General features: G+C 37.7%; 1 protein-coding gene across 1 annotated transcript in view; it reads left to right on the top strand.

Annotated features, from left to right (window-relative positions):
* Positions 1-6625: 6625 nt before the first annotated feature.
* Positions 6626-23887, top strand: part of RASSF7 (Ras association domain family member 7) — a 101847-nt gene continuing 84585 nt past the window's right edge. The window contains exon 1 of the mRNA XM_039322118.1: positions 6626-6646. The gene's annotated coding sequence lies outside the window, so the exon portion shown is untranslated. The remainder of the gene's footprint in view (positions 6647-23887) is intronic.

The raw sequence follows: 23887 nt of genomic DNA, 5'->3' as shown, positions 1-23887 counted from the left end.
CAAGTAAGTTTATTATAGTACGAATTCTAATGGACTATAGATCATTTCATCAGATGCAAGGTGAATGAGAGGATACTTTGTACAATCTTTGAGTTCTACTCTGCTGTAAAAACAAAGTTTAGGTGAGGTTGTTTATTCAGTATATTACATTCAGTAATGAGTGGTAGCAAATGTCATTCCTGCCAAGACTGTGTTTAGTCCACCTAAGAGCTCTACTAGCCAACTAAATGCTCTCAGATCTACAAGTGAAACAAAACAAATCAGCTATACTCTAAAGCAAAGCAATACAATCTAGAATCTCTCCAGTTTGTTTTGTAATCAGGAAGACAAAAGCAAAGCTTCCATAAATGTTAGTATGAGCTATAAAAGCTCCAGCTTATGAAGCTAAAAGCCAACATTCAATTGTCAGCACCTTTCCACTGCATTAATTAAATGTAATGTAGATTTATATTTATACATACACATGTAATTAGATTGCATTTCTCATTTAATATACATTCAGTTCATTAGATATTTATTTTTCTAACCACATGAAGAGGTGATTATCGAGTAGCAAAACAACCGAGGCTAGATTACCGAATAATCATCCCTTCCATCCCATTGCTTTGCATCATAATGAACACTTGCTGTTCAACCTCATACTTACTCATACACGGATTATGATATTTTGCTGCTGAGTAGTGAGGCAAAAATGCCTTTTCTGTTTTCTTGCTTCATTACTATATTCTTGTTTCAATCATAACATTAGTGATGCATTTAGTAGGATACCACAGCTCCAATACCGTTTCTAATTTTATTATTGTTTGAAATCTAGATAGCCTCTCCATTTGTTAGATTTGAGTACAACACTGGCTATTTGAATGGAGTATAGTTTTGAAATAAATATAAATCTCTGTATAATTTGGACAGATCTACCCACCACAGAGATATCTTTTCTACTGACTGGATCGCTAGCCCAAAGAGGAAGCGAAGTACTGAAAAATGACAGACTTACAGCATATCAATTTTTGTTATATTTCTCTCAAGAGGTTGAGGATATTGATAATAATAAAAAACAGTTCTGCCCTCAATGCAATTCAACTGAGAGCTAAAAGGACTTCTTAGGATTATCTTCTAACCACCTTTTATTATAATATTATAGCTTTCTATCATGTTTGTCACATTTAAAAGACTGCAGAATGAGAGCTAATTGCTGGGAGAAAATCTAAATTTCTCTTGACTATAAAAGTTATACTTTAAATTATTATTTATCTTTTGATAAGACTATCTCTAGAATTTGATGAAATATGGAATGTTTAATAATAGATTTTTTTAATCACTTTAAAACCTATGGAAACCAAACACTACCCCCTGAAAAAAAAAAAAAAACCCAGACTAGATTTGCTTCCTGGATGTAACCAGATAATCATCTATCCATATATACTTGGACAATGTGCAATTTGTATCACTCTAAAGGAGGGGTGTCAAACTGCTAGCCCGTGGGCCGGATGCGTCATGCCGAAACCGCGCCCACCCCATTGCCGGCAATGGAAAAAAGTTGCGATACGTCACGACACGTCACATGATGTTGCGAGTTTGACACTCCTGCTCTAAAGGGTGCCTATGTGAATTGACATTTAAGATATGGGTCCAGCTGATGTTCAACAGTTGATGATGTTGCCTCTTCACATGTCCTCTTTTCACTGATTGCTGAACAGTGCTATTGATTATGTGTCATCAAGTTGTTGTCAATTCTTAGTGACCACATGGACACAAAGAGTCACAGCATACACGACATGCCAAGAGAGTAGGAGGGAGCAATATCCAGTGATGTTATAGGGATGACTGAAGACCTTCTTGTAATACATTTAAGTTTATCGGGATCTTTCTTCGGGGTAATTCTGCTGAGAGATGGAACAATGTCTCAGATAAAGTTGGGAATTTGAGCAGAATCAAAGTATATCAAGAGCTGAGGTACAGTACCTGTTCTTTCTGTCATTACTAAACCTTGACCCATTTTAGAGGGCTAGTGTAACCTCACCCAGTTTCTGGCTTTCTAGCCTTTACACTAACAAAGAAATTATATTTTGTTTTTAAATGATAGTTTGAGTCATTTCTAAAACTATGCTCCTTTGTCCCTTGATGTTTCCTTATTGCATGATTCTCTTACGTTCCACACCTTCACTCCTATGAGATAATTTATTCTCTTGTTATTTCATCTCAGACCACATATACAGGCAAATCAAGGAAAAATTAGCCTGACAGTTTCTAATGGGTGGAATAAAACACCAGAATTTTGTCAAGTCAGGAGAATGTATAATAGCTTTTTCGTTGTTTTATGTGGCAATTGACTATTTATGAATGCAAGGATAACCTGATGGCTTAGAAATGCAAAGCAACAGGCAACCACACTACTGTCAATTAAAGTAATTAAAAAATCTTGTCATTGGGAAGGCAAGACAATGGAATGAATAAAGAACTTTTGTTTAAATACCTCATCTGATCAAAACACCCAGTTTGTTCAAGAAAGTACCTGACTCTGAATATTTATTTTTTTATTATTTTTTATTTATTTATATCCTGCCTTTATTATTATTTTTTTTTTAAAAGTCAAGGCAGTCAACATATCCAACACACCTTCCTCCTCCTATTTTCCCTTCAACAGCAACCTTGTAGGGTGGATTCAGCTGAAAGAGAGTGACTGGCCCCAGGTCCCCCTCCCTGGCTTTCATGGCTAAGGCGGGACTTGAATTCATGGTCTCTCACTTGCTAGCCTGGTGTCTTAACCACTAGACCAAACATGGAACAAAATGGAATGATGTTGAAGAACCTGAATATCAATTGAAACCCAGCATAGCCATTCTCCATAATGTTCTTGGACTTGATGGCATACAGTAAGATTATCACTAAAAGCATTTATCAGGAAAAGATTAGAGGACTGCTTGTTTGTTGGGCTTAAATGCTAGGAGGTTTGTATGAATATAAACTCGTGTCAGCCAGCTAAACAAAGCTTGTTGAAAAAGCCTATTTCTGAGTGGATGGTGGTAATCGGCTTATTCATTTATTTATTAAATTTATATGCTACCCATCTCACTGTTAAATGATTCCGGGTGCTTATAAATATCATAAAAACAAAGGTACAAAACATCAAAACATTAAGTATTGAACAGAATCCCATTGGGATGAGACGATTCCTCAGGTAGCCTGGAATCATATCATAAAAACTTTTAAGGGTCATAACTAATACTTTGAACTGGACCTGGAAGCAGACCAGCAACCATGCAGCTCACACAAGAGCGGTGCTATGTGTCCCCCCACCCACCCAAGGGCTCCTTTGAACTGCTCTTGCAGCTGCATTCTACTCTAGCTGTACCTTCCAAATCCTTTTCAGGGGTGGGGGTTGAATGACAGGGGTTGAACAGGGGTTGAATCTTGTGCAAAAATATAGGTTGTGTGTATCTTCTTGTGTTTTTGTCTGTTGACTTTCTTATTTCTTAAAAAAAAACTTAGAAGTTGTGAATTTAAAGAAATTAATATTAGGAGAAATGGGTAAATGAACCTAGCATTGTAGACATTTTCTCTACTCAAAGATTCCAGACAGATATTGCACTTAGCCCTACTTAGTTTTAGATAGTGATTTGATGATATAGCATTTATTTCATATAACATGCTTAGCTGAGAGCCATGGTCTATAGTACTTTCACGGAACATGCTGAATCAAAATCACATGTGGAATTAAAAATGATTTGATGTCATGTAATCAGTCAATGTAGCTTGACATCCAACATCCAAACCATTTTGCATTTTATTGCTCTTTGCGATATTGTGGCAATATAATATATTGAATACCACTGTAATATGGAGAAGGGGTATCCATAAATTTTTAGTTTCTCCTTCAAGATGTACAGTAGTATAATGAATAAATACATATTGCTTGGTTTCAAAACAAATTGAATGAAATTGTGGTCCCAGTAGTATAACTAGGCTAAACTGAAACAAAATATTATAAACATATGGATTTTGTTGATGTACATGAACAATCAGTTAAAATTTCTAATTATAGGGCAGAAGGGCATACAATTTGTGTTTGTGTGAGAGTATGTGTGTGTTCTTGGTAAGGACAGAGAAAACCAGCTTATGTGAATTTATTTTCTTTCAGGAAGAGATACCTCATTGGTAGTCTTATCCCTCTAAAATATATCTAAGATTTGCTTTGCTTGGTCGACAGCATGCATTGAAACAAAAAATGATGAGCCAAACATAATCACTGCAAACCCAGGAAATAAGTGAAAGATTTATATTATGTACTTTGGCAGAGATTTCTGCAAACTCAAAGAATTTAATAGCATTTAGAGGGTTTTGTATCTGACAATATTACCATTAACCATAAGCAACTGTGCATGAATTGCATTTATAATATGCAGACTGAAATTCAAGAGATGTCTACAGTAGAATATTGCAGTGAATTCTCCCAAGAGAAAGATTATGGTGTTTCTATTCCATGATTTACTTTAAGGAGGACTTTCTACTTGTCTCCCCCATTCTCAATTACCATGTTTCACTGGTAATTTTTTCATTTCAAAGCTAGTGAGTGTACACCATACTTACTGAATTTGTGAGGAGTTGGATATCTTACTGCATTTTATCCTTACATTCTCTCATGCAGAAGCCAAACAGATGCATCCATGAAATTAACAAACGAATTCACATTTAAGGATAGTGACCCTCCCTCACTTTGGTTCCCTAGCAACTGATATTTAGTCATGCTGCCTTTAATTCAAGAGGTAGTATGCAGCTATCTTCTGCCATTGTTTAGTCTCCTTTTAAAAATATCTAAATTGAAAGTCATTGATAGCCATTTCTGTTAATTATGCATTCTATAAATAAGTTCTTCCAGTTACCTGATATAAATCTTCTTGCGTCTCGTTCCAAAGGATGGATTCCATTTCCACCCCAAATATGATAGTAGGAGAAAAACTGAAATCTACTTTTCCCAGGTCACGTATGATGTAATTTATTTCAAGTGTGATGTATGTATGCACCTGTGAGGGAAATGGGTGGTTTTAAAAATATAAATTTGCTAAATAAATTGATAAATACAAAAGTATTCTGAACAGCAAGGTAGGTACAGCTCTGTATCAGAGTGGAAATGTATTATGCAATTATACATTTTATTCAAAGACAGGTGTAAAGACCTTGTATATCTTACTATGCTGGCCTGTTGTTTTGTTTTGGCTTAACATCCTGTGTGTAATCCATGTTTTATGAATTTACTTATGATTTATTCAACAAAATACAGTAGAGTTAAGCAGATTACTTAATATAGTTAATAATAACTACGGTGAGCATGCTCAATATGAATCAGTGCTTTCTCTTGGCTCCTATTGGGAAAAACTAGCCCTTTTTCATATAATTTCTTAAGTACCTAGCACATACTTCTTTTGCGTTTCCCCCCCTTTTGAGATACTTTATTGCTGCAGAATTCAAAAAGCAGCATTTTAATAAATATTATGCTCCCTGTCCCTTAGTTAAAAGTGCAAAAAGAATGTTTTTATATAGAATATACTTAGGTATCAACGGTCACTAACCTCCTGGTACTCATTTCTTGCTGTAAGCCATTTTTTGTTCCTCCAGTTTGCATTGGAGTACAATTTCCAATGAAGAAACTTTAATCATAAGCCCCTGAAATTGGTGCTGTCTAGAGAATTTAAGAGTCTTTGACAATAAAATGTGGTCATTGCAGCAAAAAACATGACACCACAATGGCATAGCAGCAGAAAGATCATGAAGCAGCACCTCTTTGTATTCTTAAGTGTCATTTTTTTGCCCCAATCATATTTTGGCAAGTTTGTGGCAGCCGCAACCACTTCCTCACATTGCCCTGCCATTCTGCCATTTTAAAATTTATATCATTTGACAGTTATCTGCTTTCCCACCTCCCCTCTTTTTTGCTGGAGCGTACATCTATTATTTTCAGAAAGGGCAAAAGTCTATGAATAACCTAGACAGGCTGTGAAATTGTGCTGCTGTCATTGGAAATGGGAGCTCATGCAAAAGTTGAAACGCAGCTGGAGCAGGTTTTGACCTATAGCACCGATGGCATCTAGGATTTGTCTCTCGGGGCCTTGAGTGACAGGCCTTTCATCTCTGGTCAGGGTAGCTTAGTCAGTAACTTTCCGCATGGAAGCAGCTGTTGGGGCAGCAGTAAACCGTCCCAAAGTTGAAAATCGGAGTTTTGGAAGCTGCACAAAGCCAGCTCCGTCCATTGGCTCTTCTCTTCCCCTGGGCTCTGTAATCTCCCCATCCCCCGCACGCCTGTGGGACAGCTTAAAGAAAAGCCCGGCAATGAAGGGCTCTGGTGGGAGGGAGAAAGGGGGGGGGGGAACGGACGGTTGAAGTGGTATACAAAGGCCGCCCGCGTTGGTCCTGATACTCTGGCCATGCTTTTCACTCTCGGTGTCACGTGACCCGGGGCTGTGCGGTTCTAGCCCCGAGGCCTGATTGGTCCCCGGCTCCTTTTTTGAAAGCTTTATGTGGCCGTGGCAACGAGAGGCGGCTCAGCCATACTTTTCTGGCCTTTCGGAGAAGGGGGACCTGGGCAGAGGAAAGACTAGAAACGCATACGCGGCGGCAACGGCAGCAGCAGCAGCACCAAGAGTTTCTCCAGGTATGCATCAGCCATTGGGTTCCTTCTAGTCAAAGGTTGGCATGGGAAATAACACGTGTCGCGCGTGTGCTAAAAAAAAGACTGTTTAATCCGGGGTTGCACCCCCTCGGGCCCTTTTTCCAAATGCTGCGGCACACTTGGGAATTGCACCTGCCCCTCAAAGCCTGTGAGAAGAATGACTTTCCAGCTTGCCCCCTGCATTCAGAATGTAGCCTTTTGGCTCATCCCAGTAAGGCATCGTGGTGGTTTAGTTTGATTCTCAGTAGCTGGCTAAACGGAGTTAGAAAGGAACTAAAAGCTCTTGATTTACATGACAATCCGGAGCACAGGTTGTATACAGACAACTACAGTGGAAGTAATGCTATGAGTGCTCATAGAATTTGCTTTCAAACAACTATGCTTGAAATGGGAAGCTTCTGAAATGAATCCACCATTCCTGAAATGCTGAAAAGCCCTCAGAGTCTATGTAATTAATTATAGGTTGTAATTGTACACAGGAACAGAAATACATTTTCAGAAAAACCTGGACTTTTTAATGCCAAAGTAGACCATGTTGAATGATTTGCCATTTTTCAAGCAGTGTGTAGGAAAGCACATAGAGGAGGAGATACTTCCCTTCTTTCTGTTGCTGTGTAGATTTATAACATATAATTAATTACATAGGCTCTGAGGGCTTGACTATTAGAAAAGCCTTGGAGGCAAAAGAATGAGGATGATTCCTCATCTCTTACTTTGTTTTACATGAATAAAATACATATGAATAGTTTGGTCCCTTAAGCAGAATATTCATTAAATAAACATGCATCCTGCTGTATTAGTGTGACCTAAATTTTGATTCAGGCAATTTAAGATCATTTACTAAATTTATATTTCACCTCTCATTTGTTAAACAGCATGGATATTTTTCTAGTCTTGTTTTGTCCCTCACGGAAATCCTACAGGGTAGGTTAAACCTACCATGACCAGCTCAAGGTCACCAAGTGAGGTTATTCATAGACATTAAACTTATCTCTCCTTAACACTTAAAATGTTTAATTTACTCTGTATCAGTAAATGTTATGCAGGTTTCAAATTCATCAAGCCTCCAGCTTGATGCTCCAATCAGGAAAGTGCATGAATTTGGCATCGGTTTAATTCCTTAATGCAAGCACATTTTTTCTAGAATATTGTTGATGATGCTGAGTGATTTTGGGAAAAATGGCCCTTTTAACGAGTTGCAGTGAGATACCACTGTATGTTTATGCTGCATATTGTGAGGCATCTTAATTATTTTTGAAGTATGGCACATATAGAATTATACCCCCAATTTCTACTTATTTATTTATATTATTTATAAAGTGTTATATTTCACAGCAGTGACTCTGGGCAGTGTACAAAAATTAAAACCATCATAAGAACATATAATACATGATACTTTAGTTAAAATAATAACTGAAAACCCACATCACCAACAGAACATTTAATTTCCTGGCCCAAATAGCTGGGAGAGCAGTTAGGTTTTCAATGCCTTATAAAAGGGCCATTTGGATCTCTGGAAGGAAACTGTTCCAATGGGCAGGTGCAGCCACAGAGAAGGCATGTCTGTAGGGCTCAAAAGACGGTATTGTTTGATGGAAGAGACCCAGAGCAGGCCCTTATACCTAAATCTGAGGGAGCAACCTGAGACAGTGATAGAAAGACAGCCCTACCAATAGCCCTTGAATCATGCCTGGAAGCCTATTGGGAGCAAAACAAAACAGCAGCATTATATACACATAATGAGAAGCACAAAAAATGCCAAGTACAACTTCTGAGAGCCCTTCAAGGGCATAGGTACAGCACATTATAGTAATCCAAAGAGGAGATGATTAAGTCATGAGTCTAAGCAAATGAATCTACGCAAATGACTAAAATAATCCTCACAACAGCCCTGCAGCTTTCTCAGATGGGACTGGGTTACCCTAAACAGAGCCACAAGCAGATCTCTGCAGTCATAATAAGGGTGAAGAAATAACTACAGTTCTGTCATTATCATCCTTCCTGACATTGAGGACAATCAACCAGTGGAACAGCTTACCCCCAGAAATCGTGGGCGCTCCATTGCTGGAAGTTTTTAAAAAGAGACTGGACAATCATCTGTCTGAGATGGTATATAAGTCCTCCTGCTTGAGCAGGGGACTGGACTAGAACACCTCCAAGGTCCCTTCCAGCTCCATCCTATCCTATCCTATCCTATCCTATCCTATCCTATCCTATCCTAAAGTATCATCATAAAGAAAGGCTCTTACTGTGTTCAGTCAGGTTCACTCTTCCTCCAATATGTTGTAAATGTCTCTTGCATCTTCCATCACCTGGATTTCCTCTGAAAACCAGGGAACTTTCCATGTGCATAGAGAGTCCTCATTAGTTTGATCTGATCCAAGGCCAGTGACCCTCAAGTGTTGAACAAAGCCTTGGTCAAATCCTCTACCACAGACATATCAAAACAAGGGCCGGATGCGGCCTGCAAAGTGGTTTCATGTGGCCCGTGAAGCCATCCTGGAAACAGTGAGGGAATGGCCCCCGCTGCCTTGGCCCTGGCCCAGGCCAGCCGGGAGGGAGCCAATGTACAATTTTGTGGTGGCCATTTATGCTGAAACACATTCAGTCTTAGCTCCACAAGGCCGTCTGGAAACAGCGAGGAACCAGTGAGGAGAGCGCCCCGCTGCCTGCCGAAACCGGGCAGGCTGGGGGCTGGGCGGCACTGTGCAGGTAATGTTGACTCTCACGCTGCTCATGGCATATCCTTCCAGAGCCCACCAAGCCAGATATGCGAAGTAGGTGAGGGCCATGTGCTGATCACTTCCAAGTGATGGTGCATTTCTTCATTCCTCACGAAAGGTGATACCTCCCCAGCTGCGTTTCTTGCCTGTTTTTCTCCCTCCCTCATCTCAAATATTTTCCCACCACTCTACTTAGGAAGGAAAGAAGGAAAGGAGAGGGAGAGTCTGAGGGAAGTCCTGCCTTAGTCCTGCCCTGCTGCTCTTTCACCATCCCCTTGCCCCCTCCTCCTGGCCTATCCTGGGGGTCTCCCATTCTATTGCTAAGGAAGCTATGGATACAAAGCCGGGTCTCCTCCCATGGAGAGGGAATGGGCCTCCCTCTGACTTTGCCCTCGTACACATCATGAACAACTTGGCTAAGAAGAGCAAGCACAGCAGCAGCAGCCTTGAGGAAGAGGTAAGTGCAGCTGGGTGCCCCTTGGAGAAGTGGAGCTAGGCTTGGTGCCACGGGTGCTCAAGGGCCAAGCTGGGCATTTGACCTCTGCTGTTCAGGGCTCCCGGCAGCCCACACCACCATCGAGCCCCCTCCCCCTGCATGGCCTGAGAGGAACAGTGAGGCTCCTCCAGTGGACCATGCCTTGGCACTTGTCCTGGTCCCACCCCTTCTGCCAGAGACCCTCAGATCTGTCCCACTCCTGTCCAGGCTCCCACAGGCACCATTGACACGAACAATGTAGAGCTGGCCACGCCCACCCAGTAGGCCACATCCACTCCATCCACGCCCACCCAGCAGGCCACACACACCCCGCCCCCCCCGAGGGCAACCGCAATGCTGATGCGGCCCTCAATGAAATTGAATTTGATACCCCTGCTCTACCAGAACCTCAACAACAATCCCATAGTCCCTCTGAAAGCTAGTAACAACCCCATACTCCCTCTGGAACACCCCTCAGGTGCCTGGAAAGGACTGTTCAAATAGGTTCAGGCTCCCTGGGAAGAAGTGAGGCATAAAATAAGTCTAGAATCAACACAGAATGATCTGTCCATGACAAGAAACTGAATTCCAAATTCCAGAGCAGGTTGGCATTGCTCTGATATATAAAAAAACAGGTCTAATGTATAGCCTCCAACATGATTCAGGCTAGAGATAACATGTGTCAGGTCCATGATGGTTATGAACTCCCAAGCCACTGCCATGTTCATGCAGATTTTACTCTCCTGGAGCCATAAACCTGGTCAGCTTAGCTGCCAAACCCAGCCACAAACTCTAGTAATTCTGGTAGGGAGATTGCTGTGCCATAGGAACGGTGGTACACAAGCAATAAGCCCATTTAATCTACAGCCCAACTTCTCAAACAACGTCTCACATCTGGCAATCTAAGACGCAGCACCCCTAAACAGCCGCTAGAGATTCTCAGTTAATAGTTGCCACAACTTCACCTGGAGCCTGGGTTTGCAGCTGATGACACACACGAAACCCAACAGTACGTATCTTCAGGAAAAGAATCCCTTCCTCTGGGCGCATCAAGTTCAGTGATGCAAACAAAGTTAACCACAGTTAAATTGTAGATTAATAAATGAGCTTTATCACAGGCTGACTGTGCATTCTTCTATGCCATTCCAGAATAAACTCTCTTTGTTGTTTTACCACACAGTTCTTTGTATTACCACTGTCCATCAGTTGCTATTTAAAAGAACTTTGAATAAGAAGACTGCTATTCATTCCTCAATAGCTGATGGCATTTGCGGGTACAGGACAAAGAAAGTGCCCAAGAAGGAAAGGAGAGTGCTCCCATAGCGTAAAGTGGTTAATAGGTATCTAAGTGGACTGACAAGAAAAATGATAAGATAATTTTATTTGATTGTAAAGCTACATTAACAGAATCTTGCAAGTTTTAACTAATTCTCTTTTACAGTTCAAGAAACTAGGGAGGATCCCTTCTGAGACTCTTGCTTTTCCCTTTATCCACCTTCAGACTATGATTTATCTGACCATTCTCTAGGCAGCATCCCATTGGTCCTTTTCCCAACGTTTTTCCCATATACTGGGGTAGGCAACCTTGGCACTTTTATGACTCGTGGACTTCAACTCCCAGAATTCCTGAGCCAGCATGAAGTCCATGAGTCATAAAAGAGCCAAGGTTGCCTACCCCTGCCATATACCATTACAATAAGTACCACCTTGATATAATGCTTTGGGAGCCATCTGACAGTACCGCCACTGGAGTAGCTTGTGAAGCATGTCAGATTATATTCCCAGCAAAAATTATGGAGTATCAGAAGGAAAACACTAATTTGGGAAGCACATGGACAATATAAGGCCATCTCAACTATGAGCTAGGACCACATGAAAGCAATGGAATGAGGCTGCAGCAGTAAATAAAGTTACAGGTCTATACTTGTTCCATAGTTAGATACATGTGAAGAAAATCCCTTCTAAATGTGTCACAGCAAGTTTTGCCATTTGTCTATCCCTGTAATATAATGAACTGTCATAAATCAGTATGGTATTGCTATTTGCAATGTTTTACTCTGCCTAATATGACATATACAAGTTATTGCTCCAATAATAATATGGGTGGTAGAAAATTTTCTTCCAACAACAACATTTTCTAAATTTGTGGCAAAATTGATTAGGTTAGAATAATGCATAAAATAAGGGTGTAATTGTCAAGGAGAGCCCGTAGAGTAGGTGAAGGCTTGTGTAATTGAAAATCAACATTTTTAAAGCATCATTGAAGCAGGGGAAAAGCACATGTTAGAAATGATATCTGAGTTTGTGTAAAAGAAACAATATTTAAAAACTGGCCAATTCTTGCTTCAAGAGTTTTCTTTGCACAAATTTTTTTCTTTGCAAAATAATATCTTAAATTGTATAGATGTTGCTTGCAGTGCATGTACAATCAGTACATGACATTTTCAAGTTCTGAAAAAGTGAAAAAAGCCTGAAGAGTACTATTAACTGGATGCATAAAATATTAGACAGAATATAGTTATTAATAATAATCATTTTCCACTACAATCTTTAGTGGCATATAGTGATGTTAGAGTTCCACAGATATCTCAGCTCGAGGGTTTTGCCTCACAATACAGATGCTGTGTTTATTGATTCAGAGTCAAACATCTTCCTTTTAATTCATTATTTCAGAATTATGCAGAATATATAGAATTGTGGAATCCAAATTGCAAAGCACTATTGCAGTGTAAAACGTAATTCTTCTCTCTTTAACAGATTACATATATTAGAATTAAGAACTGATGTAGTATATCATTTTTAATTTTGAAGCTACTGTATACCATCGAGATCAACAGAAGTTGCTTCCTTGTAATTGTTTTTTCAATATTATATATTTCTGAAAATATTGCATCAGATAAAATTTCATTGCTATAGCCAAACAAATGGAAATGTCTGCTTTGTGTAATCATTGATGTCCTTTTAGCTTCATCTCATGAGAACGGGGGGGGGTGTGGGGGTGGGTGGATGCAATCACATGGCAAATGAACATTACATTACATGACATGAGTATGTGGGTGGAATGGTATCTGTGCAAGCAGTTTATTTTTTAAAAAACCTAAGTGGAATAGGAATAGTGATGTGGAAATAGCTAAGTGTGTATTTGTGCATTTGTATCATTGTAGTAAATTTTGAGTGCTAATAGAAACAAAAATAAATCTGACAAGTTTGAAATGTGACAACCCCTAATTAAAAAAATTCCGAGGCAACTGCAACATGACATAGGAGCTGCAAGAAGTACCTTAACCAAAGGCTTAGTTTAAAAAACAATATTGAGTGAATAAAAATAATGTTAAATGAAATTTTCACGAGGAGTAACTTCTGTTTCAACTGCAAAAGTGTTCATGACAAATCCAGGTCTTCCACTTGTTCACATATTTGTTCAGGCATGTCTTTTTGCAACAATTTTTTTTGCAGTAGTTTCTATGCATATGTACCTCTTTACATTTTCTTGTTCATAGTTTGGTGGTTGTAATTAGAAATGCATTTGCTCAGTGTTTTTTTATCAGCAATAAAAGTCCAGAGCAGGGTATGTAATCTGCAAAACTGTTGCAAACTCAACTTTTGCATTCTGAAATTTCTTTATCTATTGTGTTTCAAGCTGTTACAGGCTTCTTTAGGCTCTCTCCTCCTACACTCAAATGTGCCTAAAGTATTATAAGTTAAATGATAGCTATTCTCTCAGTTTCCAGAGCCTTATGAAAGAAGGAAAAATGCATAAGAAATGTATCCTTGCACTCCTGCTTGGAATCAAAAATCTCATTTTTGGAAAAGGACTCTTAAATCACATTTTTCTCTTCACCTTTTTAAAAATATGCCCTTTAAAAATACTGTACTCACTTAATAAAACTAGAATAATGAAATTTTGAAGGTGCTGAAAGACTGCTACCATTTAATCAATGTACCAGCTAATCAGGTAGCACTGACAACCTGTCGTTATTGTGGTAATTGATTCAGGATTTGCAGTTTTCTGCTGGAGCCTCCTATTATTATTATTGTTAAGATAGAATGTTCAGTTTCTTTCAATCTCCTGCAGCAATAATTTTTAAAAGGTCTGAAAAAAGAAGATACTTTAGAACAGGGATGTCAAACTGCCAGCCTGCAGGCCGGATGCATCACGCGAAAGCTGTGCCCACCCCATTGCCAGCAATGGCAAAAACTGTCCTGATACGTTGTGTGACATCATGTGACATCGCAAGTTTGACATGTCTGCTTTAGAGAAAATAAATGTGTAATGTAAACCTTGGAGGAGGGTAAAGGTGAGAGAAATAGTGCCTATGGATGTTAGCAAAATGACACAATTTATTACAGATAGTCCTCAACTTATGACCACAAATAAGCCCCAAATTTCCATTGCCATGCAAGACAGTTGTTTTGCCCCATTTTATGACCTTTCCCCCCCAGTAGTTAAGCAAATCATTGCAGATGTTAAGTGAATCATAGATTGTTAAGTGAATCCATTGACTTTGCTTGTTGGAAGCCAGCTGGGAAGGCTGCAGATGGTGATCACATGGCCCCACGACAGTTGCCTTGTGCCTGAATTTTGGTTACGTGATTATGGGGATGCAACGTTCGTAAATGTGAAAACCAGTCATAAATCCCTTTTTTCAGTGCCGTTGTAACTTCAAATGGTCACTAAACAAATGGTTGTGAGCCTACCTGTATTGTATAGGAAATTTTATAGGAGTATGTAGACTGTTCTGTGTGTTGACTTAACAACACTCAGAATTAGCAATTGTTGAATTAGTTTTTCTGCTAAATATGTTTAGAATGTGCCTCCCTGTATGTAAATTTCTATTGTTTATTTTGAGGTGTTGATTTATATTAGAGAAATGCCGTGGAATTGAGTGCTAATTGTCCTTACCCAGGGGAGCAGCTTTAGTCCAAATTCATCTTCTTGTTATGCTTTTGAAGAAAAAAATACATCAGGAGAACTGACCCTGCACCCTCAGCATCTTATATAATTTTTCCTTTACTATACTTCTTTGGTGATATGTGTCTTTACCTCTTTTCTTTCTACTTTCTTTTTTATTATAAACTGAGCAGTGTAAGAAGCTTTCTATTATCATTTAGTAAGCAACCTTCTCATCCTGTAATGTATCCTTTCTTTTTATAGTAGCCTACAAATAGAAATAATATTGTTTACCTAAATTAAAATTAATTATTTATAATAAACAATTAAATACTAGTTATATAATATATCTTAGTTGTCATGTTGAAAAAAAAAGATTTGTGTTTTTCTAGATTATAATGCAAATACTACTTTTCTTTTCATTACTACATGGAAACATGAATTTCCCAGTGTGTTATCTAGCGTATCGTTTACAAGTAGCATCCAATTTCATATTTTGTTTTTTGTAGCTATTTGCCTTTATACAAAAGAGCATTTTCCTTTGTGGTATGATAAAAATAAAGAAGAAAAACCTAATATTGAAACACTATTAACACTTTTAAAAGGCTTAAGTAGATACAGCTTAACTTCTTTCTGGAAAACAGAGACTTTTTTTCCCCATTCACACTCTGTAATTTAGAAGTGGAACAAGAGAAAGTTCCTTCACGCCTGACAAACAGGAGTTCTGTGAGTGACAGTGTCCTCAATAGGATACTTCAGGTAGATTCTGGTCTCATAATCTGACATGCAACTTCGCTGTCAAATAAAGCTATAAAATTAAATATTTGCACCCTGTGTGGGTCTGGAAAAATTGGTAACCAGTGCATATATTCCACCTTTAATGCGATCATGACATCATGCACTTGTTACTTGATAACCAGTTTGACTAGCAGCCTGATAAACTTGCTACAACTGCAAGATAGTTTTCAGGGATAGGTGTAAAAAAATCTGAGTTGCCGTAATCTATATAGGATGGAATCAAGACATGGCTATCTCTCCCTTTCATAAATTTAAATTGTACTGTCTTTGTGAGTTTTTTACAATTTTATTACTACTAATATTATTTTGCAAAAGTTTTGCATCTTCAATTTTATTAAAGTTTAGTAAACATACTATACCTGCCAATAACTCTTTCTCTCAAACTCCATTGTTTAATATCTGCCAAATAGCAGAGATGATGAGAGGATTGTTTTTATCCAAATCAAACTGTTGAGATTTAGTATAATAAATTTGTGTTGAAATATATAAGGGCAAATTCAAGATCTCTCAATACAAGTATTGTTCCATTTATGTCCTATGTGGCAAAACATCCAAAATCAATAGATTGAGTAAAACGCAATTGGAATGTATGCATTTTTTATTGCACATCGCACTCTGGCTGTGCAGATTTCATGATTTCACTTTAATATCCTATCATCTGTTTTCTGGCTCCCTCCCACTCCCAGATCCTGTTTTCTGATGATCAGATTCTTCTCTAACATCTCTAGATGTTAAAATGGCATGTTATAACATTTGAACTAAGGAAAATATAATATAATATAATAGTATAGTTTTGGGATTTTTTTGTTATACTGTATTTGCCAGAGGCAACCAATTATTTTGTTAGGGTTGAAAAACTTTTAGAAAAGAAAAACAGTATGCCATGGTCCCTCAAAAACTAACAGTTTTGGAACATATTTTTCTGAGCTACAATCAAATACAATATTATCCTCCAGGGATACAAGAAATCAGGAAATTGTGGACTGAAACAACATAGCACAACCTCTGACAATTTTGTGTAAAACTTACTTTCACTGTTACATTAAAAGGTTATTTTAACTTTTCTTATATATATGTGCTTCTGATAATTGCTATGGAAACATTCCTTCAAAATTTATTTGCTTGTTTTGTGGCAGATGCTTTGCAGCATAATTATGTTTTTTATTACAGTTATACAGTTATTTTTTGAAGATAATTTTTTGCTGTATGTATAGGACCGAAGTGAAAGAACCTGCATTACTAATTGTGGTTGGGCAGTATAACCATTTACGATCCCAAAATACTAGCTGTGCTTCATCAATCTCAAGCATTTTATTAAAAAAGTAACAATAGCAAGCCTTGGTGTGCTAGTTGAGAGATAAGGAAATGTATTTTCTATCCTTGACAAATTAACAGAAGGCCTTGTATGACAGGAAGGCCTTGGTTTTTGTCAACACACTTCATTTTGTTTTACTGATTATACTAGCTGGCTGACAAACTGTAGTCAACGAGTGGTCCTCAATGGCACTACATCCACATGGAGAGAAGTAAGCAGTGGGGTACCACAAGGTTCTGTCTTAGGCCCAGTACTCTTCAATATCTTCGTAAATGATTTAGATGAGGGAATTGAAGGGGAACTTAATCAAATTCGCAGATGACACCAAACTGTCAGAAGTAGCCAACACCCCAGAAGACAAACTCAGGATCCAAAAAGATCTTGACAAACTTGAACAATGGGCCCTATGCAACAAAATGAGTTTCAATGTGAAGAAAAGCAAAGTCTTACACTTAGGCAGGAAAAACCATAGGAACAAATATAGATTGGGTGAGACCTGGCTTGGGCAGCAACTGTGAGAGGGATCTTGGAGTCCTGGTGCACGATCACTTAACTATGAGCCAGCAGTGTGCAGCAGCAACCAAAAAAGCTAATACAATCCTGGGTTGTATAAACAGAGGCATAAAATCAAGATCACACAAAGTACTAGTACCACTTTATAAAGCTCTAGTAAGACCACACCTCGAATACTGCAGCCAGTTTTGGTCACCATATCACAAAAAAGATGTTGAAAGTTTGGAAAAAATTCAGAGAAGAGCAACTAAGATGATCAAAGGCCTGGAGACCAAAACGTTTGAAGAAAGGCTGCAGAACTTGGATTTGGCCAATCTAAAAAAAAGTAGAAATAGGGGAGACATGATAGCAGTGTTCCAGTATCTGAGGGGCTGCCACAAATAATAGGAGGTAAGGTTGTTCAGAGCACCAGAGGAAAGGACGAGAAACAATGGTTGGAAGCTGATCAAAGAGAGAAGTAACCTGGAATTAAGGAGAAACTTCCTGACAGTGAGGATAATCAACCAGTGGAACAGCTTGCCCCCAGAAATCGCGAGTGCTCCATCGCTGAAAGTTTTTTAAAAAACGACTGGACAATCACCTGTCTGAGATGATATAAGTCCTCTTGCTTGAGCAGAGGGCTGGACTAGAAGACCTCCAAAGCCCCTTCCAGCTCTACCCTATTCTACTTGTACAAATGTGGTTAAAAGAAAGGAAGAAATGGGATTTTGTAGGTGTTCTCCTTTGACTGTTGATCCAAAAAATGACTGAGAGCCAAACACAATTATTTCTTAGTAGAACACTGTCCTGTGCCTTGGGAATTGTTCATGAATGTGGTCTATTCATTGTATCCTTGCTTTCTTATTATACATACTGGGAGGAAGGAAAATAATTGTCCCAAGCCACTCTCGTTTCAGTAAGATCCTTATGTCAATGATGGAATGATTTTTTTCTGATAAAAATGCTGCTCAGTGGATTCCATATCAATCCTCCCTATCTTGAAATGTCTTTATTGTATCTTTTTTATTTCTTCTCACCCTGTAGATCAGGGGTGTCAAACTCAATTTCATTGAGGGCCGCATCAGCATTGTGGTTGCCCTCGGGGCTGGGTAGGTGTGGCCAGGGTGGGTGTGGCCTACTGAGTGGGGATGGATGGAGTGGGTGTGGCCTACTGGGTGGGCGTGGCCAGCTCTACATCGTTCATGTCAAGGGTGCCTGTGGGGGCCTGGGCAGGAGTGGGATAGATCTGAGGGTCTCTGGCAGAAGGGGGTGGGACCGGGGAAAGTGCCAAGGCATGGTCCACTGGAGGAGCCTCACTGTTCCTCTCAGGCCATGCGGAGGGGGGGCTTATGGAGCTAAGACTGAATGCGTTTCAGCATAGATGGCCACCACAAAATTGTACAAAATTGTACACAAAATTGGCTCCCGGCTGGCTTGGGCCAGGGCCAAGGCAGAGGGAGCCGTTCCCTCACTGTTTCCAGGATGCTTCGCGGGCCACATCTGGCCCCCGGGCCTTGTGTTTGACATGTCTGCTATAGAGCAACTAGTTTTTACTTTTTCAGATGGCAATATATTTGCCTTCCCCAGCACCAGCTATGTATTGTTTGAATGTCCTGTGATCTATGGCTCAAAGGAAGATTCTTTCAATGTATGGGAAAAAACACTGACCATTAAAAAAAAATTACTTGGATATCTCTGTATCTGTAAGCAGAAGTTACTTGAGGATTGAGGAGAATGTAGTGTTGATCTTGCTTAATTTAAGGCCTCAAATTCCTAAGTTGGATAGTTATTCTACAAAGAAATATGCTATCATAGACAAAGAGGTTATGAAGTAATTAGGACTTAGTTGTGAGTAAACACACACAGCTCCGATTGTACAATTTGATGTGAGTGTAGCAATTCATAAGTCTTCTAATCTAAACACATCTGTATTGATTTTTTCCCACAATTTATGCGATAGGCTGTTGAATGTTAGGATTCAGTTTTAGAATATTTGCATTCCTCTATTATTTTAGTTTATTTATCAATTTAGATTTCTGTCTTGAATGATGTAAGTTCAAAATAGACCTGTGTTGTACATAAGGTTTGTGAATACCACTGATTTTCTTTCAAAATAATACTTGAAATCCTAACTGTGCTGTTCTTTTTTGTATTAAAAATGTCTTGATGACTTCTAAGGTTCTTGTTTCTACCACACTACACAGTCTAATCTTTGTCTGAACTCATACTGTTTTATTTTTGATGTTAATTCCCTTCTCAAAATTCTGCTAGTTTTTCCTACTTCCCTCTCCTGCTCATAGAACAACTCTCTCAAAATATTGAATACATTAATAGAGTATATTAATAGATTCCTTTTTTCCATCAAATGTTTTGAACAGCCACCAAAGAGCTGGCTCCATAAATATCACAATCTCATATAATTCAAAGGAGCAATTTGGGCTACTGAATATTAATACCCTGTTCTGTGCAGAAATCCAAACATAAGTATCCCAGATAGATTAGTGTCTAGCTTCTGATTGAATCCATCCAGCAAAGGGCAACTTATCACCTCCCTTGTTAATTAGATACCCTACTGAGCTATTTATTATTTACAGGTTTTTCCCAATATTCAGTTCAAATCTATCTTGTGTAACTCAAAGACATTATTTCCTATCGTAACACTGGAATAATAAAGAACAGGTATTGACTTTCTATGCATCAGTCTTTCAAGTGCTAAAAGAAATACTATCACATATATCCTCATTGTCTTTTCCCAAGAAATATTGCCATTCCTTTTAAGAACTAATTTCCAGCCTACCAGTCATCTTCATTATTGGTATAGTGCTCTGAATCCTTCTTAAAATCTGTTGCACAGAGTTGTGCCATGTCTTTAATTGAAATCTGATCTATACATATTGCAGTTAAATATAAAGTCCTATAATTTGAAAACTGATCTTCTAATTCATATGCTTTTTAACAGCCATTTCACATTGCTCATGTTCAGCTTGTTATCTTTACAGTTATCTTTACAGTTCCATGAGCTTTTCACATATGCTGTTACCAATCTCCTCTACTATACCCTGAATTTGACTCCCTTTTCTTTAATGAAACATTTTGCATTTATCTTAGTTCAAATTTAATATGCTATTTTCAGCTCACTTTTCTAATCAATCCACATGTTTTGTTCCCGTGTTCAAAAATATTATCTATCCACCTACTATTGTATCATTTGCAAATTTAGTAAGCCTTCCCTGTATTTTTTTATTCAAGCAATTAATGAAATGAAGAATGCCATCCACAGAGCGAAACTCAGTGGCACCCCACTTGCTACCTCACTCTGAAAAGAAACGATTAATGAGCGCTATTTTCGTATGCTATTCAAGCTAACTGGATTTAACTAATAGATATGCCATCCATATTCACAGGAAATTGATCCTCTCAGTTTTAGAGTCTCAAATCCAGATTTTTTTTTTTAAATCCAGATTTTTTTTTAAATTGATAGTCATGGTCTCTCCTTTCTTGCAAAGCAGCTAGTATATCAAAACTTCTTGATGAGCAAATTGGAGTAGGGAATGATCTGTCTAAAAGGACCTGGCTTTGTATACTGTGCTAGTTTAACCCTTATATCAGAGATAATTGTTATGTAAATCTGTGATACAGTCATACTTAGTACATATTACATTGTTGGGGCTTCTTAGAAAACAATGATTTGTGGAGAATATGGTAGAGATGTATGAAATTATGAATGTGGCAAAGAAAAATTTAAAATTTAATTGAGAAGATAATTGATTTATTCAGTACAAAAATTAACCTGGCTGCCACAAAAAATGTGTGCTTTTGTGTATTAAATTTTTACTCCATCTTTTCTCTAGGAGTTCATAGTAGCATTCTTAGTATCTCCTCATATTTTTTTCTTCTGGCAATCAGTTCTGTAAGTTTAATTGGAATAAAACTATGACTAACCCCAAATCATTCAGTGGGTTTCCGTGGTTGAGGGTGGGCTTCCACCAGTTTCCTCAGCCTTAGACTAAAATATAAGTGGCTGTTAAATGATAATTAACATTTTTTAAAAAAACAAAGGATCTTCCCTTTGGCCTAGCTTGTCAAGTTCCTATATACTAATTCTGTGGAGAGCTGATTTCTTTACACGACTCTTGAAGCTGTCCATCTAAGTCAGCAGGAAATCATATCCCAATTACACAAAGAGGGCAATCACCAGAATCACTACGGGCAATTATCTGGAAAAAGGCAGCAGTAATCAGCAATCTCTTAGTCTCCTTCAGTCTTCCCCTGTCTTCCTTTCCTCTCATCTCTCTTTTTACTCTCATCAATTGAACCTTCCTATCAAACTACCTCTCTGCTCATTCTCTGGGTGAATTTCTCCCACTTAATTAGAATTTAATTAGTGATCAAACATTGTAACAAATATAATGTATAAGTAATGTAATAGATTCTGTGATTATACATAAGCCAACTATGTTCTAACATAAGAATATTATCATTTTAAAAAAACAAACAAAAGCAAAAATGCAAATTCCAGCATTCTCACAGGACCCGCCAATGTTGACCTTGTTTGAGTCTCATTCCAGCTGTCTAGGCAGAATGAGTTGTCATTTAAAATTCCCCACAAAGTTCGGTTGTAATGTTGTTAGAACATTAAAGTATTTTAAAACAGTAATCTGTTGTGGCTGGAAACATCCCAGACAAAATGTTCTTTTGAGGTTTCTCAATCCAGCAGCTAACCCTAAAATGGAGCATTACATTACAGTATTGTATTGTTTTATTTTTAAAGAGGAGGAAATAAATTTGATCGCATGATTATACTTCCAGGAATTTTTTTCAGTTAGGATGTAAAGTAATGCTCAATAATAATGTTCACTATAAAGTGAAATGTTATAATTGAAATGTTTTAATTATATTTATTTGATGATAAATATTATTACTTATAAACGTTATTTATAAATTATAATTCTGAATATATACTTTAAAGAACCCTAAACTGCTCTATTTAGCCTTATAGGAATAAAAAGTTATAAAATTATATATGCCATCTTTCCTCAATCTGCTGATCTAGCTGGGTATTGTATTTTAATACATAAGGAGAGCATTGGACTGGAGATGGCCAACTATTCTATATTACTTTTCATTTTTAACAAAAAAGAAGCAAAATAAGAAATGTATTTTTTTTTTTTATTAAAAGTTTTATAAATTTTACAAAAAAAATAAAAACAATACAAAACAAAGAACAACATATACAAAAAAGAAAAATTAAACAAACATATATATAAAAAAAAAACCCCATCCCAGACCCCTCCCAAAAACCCTCCCTTCCCCCCCCTGAGCTTCCCAGAGCAGAATATAGGCTTAAAAAATAAAGATAAAAATTAAAATAAAAACTTTATATTTATATATATAAAAAAGATGTCTATAATATATATGAAAATAAAACTTATGAAAAAGCTATATGATATTTTTGTATACCCAATCTAAATTGTATAAATTTTATCCATTTATCCCAAATAGCAAGAAACTTCTCTTGCGTTTGTTGCTTTAAGAAAGCCGAAATCTTTGCCATTTCCGCCAAATAAGCTACTTTAAAAAACCATTCCTGCAATGTAGGCAAAGATTCCTTCTTCCAATATTGTCCAACTAACAGCCTCGCGGCTGTAATCAAATTTAACATCAATACAACCTCCTTTGTATCACAATCTGTAACAATACCTAACAAAAATAATTGCGGAGTAAATTTTATCCTCCTTCTAAAAATTCTCTGGATATTCCACCATATTTTAATCCAAAATGCTTTTATCTCTCTGCATGACCACCAAATATGATAATAAGAAGCCTCCTTATAACCACATCTCCAGCATTTGGGTTGTACGTCAGGGTACATATAAGACATTTTTTGTGGATCAAGGTGCCATCTATAAAACATTTTATAAAAATTCTCCCTTAAATTTTGTGCTTGAGTGAATTTGACATTTCTCACCCAAATAGTTTCCCAAGTGTCCAATAAGACTGGCTCACCAAAGTTCTGCGCCCATCTAATCATACAATCTTTAATTAGTTCCGTTTCTGAGTCCAATTCAACTAAAACCCCATAAATTCTCTTAATGTGGGTTTGTCTTTGATCCTTCAGTTGCTTAATAAGATTTTCATCTTCTCTAAGAAAACCCACCTTACAATCCATCTTCCATCTATCTAATAGTTGCCTATATTGGAACCAAGAATAAATAAAATTTTCTTGTGTTAATTCTTCCCGTGATTTTAATTGCCAGTTTTGTCCATCCCATTTAAGTAACTGTCTATAAGACACCATATCCATTTTAACCCCTCTTTTTATTCCTTCTATCGCATGCCAAGGTATAGCCCATAATGGTACTTTAAAATCACTTTTATAATATTTTCTCCAAATCCTAAGTAAAGAAATTCTTAAAATATGAGATTTAAAAGCCCAATCTATTTTTTTATTAAATATTAAATAGGCATGCCACCCATAAAGTAAATCCCATCCCTCTAAATAAAGTATCTCAGAGTTTGTCAAATTTAC

The sequence above is a fragment of the Crotalus tigris genome, unplaced genomic scaffold (genome assembly GCF_016545835.1).
Source record: "Crotalus tigris isolate CLP2741 ecotype Arizona unplaced genomic scaffold, ASM1654583v1 scf7180000023830.6690815, whole genome shotgun sequence".
NCBI lineage: Eukaryota > Metazoa > Chordata > Lepidosauria > Squamata > Viperidae > Crotalus > Crotalus tigris.
Note: the sequence above shows the minus strand (reverse complement) of the source record. Positions and strands in the feature narration are given on the sequence as shown.